This window comes from Pinus tabuliformis, chromosome 3_2 (genome assembly GCF_031772625.1).
Source record: "Pinus tabuliformis cultivar Carrire ecotype Pingquan chromosome 3_2, CPIR1, whole genome shotgun sequence".
Taxonomy (NCBI): domain Eukaryota; kingdom Viridiplantae; phylum Streptophyta; class Pinopsida; order Pinales; family Pinaceae; genus Pinus; species Pinus tabuliformis.
This window is the reverse complement of record NC_142302.1, coordinates 190,139,167-190,141,095: the sequence shown is the minus strand read 5'-3', so window position 1 is coordinate 190,141,095 and position 1,929 is coordinate 190,139,167.

Sequence of the window (1,929 nt, the reverse complement as noted above, 5' to 3'; positions counted from 1 at the left end):
CTTAGGCTTTACCGCAATCCAATCCCAGATCACTAGGCCCTAAACTGAGACCAGTCCTTAAGGCTTTACTGCAATCCAATCTCGAATCACTAGGCCCTAGACCGAGACTTCTCCCTCAGAATTTACCATGTATCCCGCCAAAACAGGTCAAGGGATTCCTAGGCCTTTTGAAATGAAACTTGAGACCACCTCTGCCCAAGATTTCGAAATCCATCCAGTAAACCAAAGCTCAAAATCGTGATAAATATACCAACATATCATGGCATCCATAAAAGGCAAGGCTAGGCTGAAAACAACTTCCATAACCCAAAAAAACCATGTCACCGACAACAAGAAAACCATACACCAACATGCAAAGCCATGCATGTCCAAACTAGCTAGGAAATCACACATGCAAAAGGTTACCTGCAAGTATTTATGTTGAATTTTCTTGATCCTACTTTCCTTTCCTTGATCCTTGCTTTCCTTCCTTTCCCTTTACTTGATTTTCCTTCCTTGCTCCAAAGCTAGAGTACTCCAAGAAAACTCTAAATGACCAAGAGTGAGAGAGAGAGAGAGAGAATAATGGGAGAGCTCCAAACCTGAACTCACAAAAGATTACAAATTGATCCTCAGAAGCCTTTTTATTAATGAGGCCTCTATTTTCTTCATTTTCCATTATTTTCCTTCATTTCCTCCTCACATGCAACATGTGACCTTTCACCTTACTTTTCTCCTAATTTCCTTTATTTTCATAAATAAATGTGCCAAAAATGCATTTTTTCCTTTTAATGCCTTTGCCTTAGCCTTTGCCAATTTTCCTTAGCCAAAACACACATCCAATGATGCCCACTAGGATATATTTTCCCAACATTTAAATTGGAATAAGTGTCCCTTAACCGTGGTCTTATTTTTCCTTTATTAACTTTTATTACATGGAATTTTCACTAGGGTTGTTACAGAACCTCCCCCTTGAGGAACATTGTCGTCGGTGTTAAACCACACCATGACCTCAACAAAACTATTGAAAATCAAACATACTTCCCATGGAGTTTTATAACTTAGCTCATTACAGTATTTACAATGAAAGACCTGCTCAAATAAAAACATTATGAAAATATAACAACCATAATAACATGACACCCATACCGCTTATTGGTGCTTTAAAACTTAGCTCATGGTGGTATTTACATCCATATACATATACATACGTATACCAAAACATCAACAAAACATATGCCAAACATATACCAACATCAAACCAAAATTGCTTTGCCTCAACCGAAAAACAATGAAGGATATAGGGCCTGCATCCGATCTGTCATCTCCCATGTAGCTTCTTCACGCCCAAAGTGCTTACACTGCACTTTAAATTGCTCTATGGCTCTGTTCCTACGCATGAGATTATTCCATTGCAATATGCACTGAGGCTCCAATTGTAACTCTCCTTGCTCCACCTGCAATATAGACCAATCAATAACATGATCAACATCATTTATATACTTCTTAAGCAATGAAATATGGAAAACATCATGGAATTTCATTATTGAAGGCAGTGCAAGTCGACATGTCACTGGTCCAATCCACTCAAGGATCTCGAAAGGCCCGCAATATTGTGGTGCCAACTTGGCACATGAACCAATCCTCAAAGAGCTTTTCTTGGGCTTTATGCGCAAATACACATGCTCCCCAACCTTAAACTCCTTGAATACCCTATGCTGATCCACATAAATCTTTTGTCTATCTCGTGCTGCCTTTATATTCTTCTTTATAACCTACATTTTCTGCTCCATGTCTGCCAACATATCCGATCCAATAAGTACGCTATTCACTGGATCACTCCAGTTGATGGGAGTGTTTCAACTTCGCCCATACAATGCCTCGAAAGGACTCATCCTCAATGACTCCTGATAACCATTGTTGTATGCGAACTCAACCAATGGAAGATAC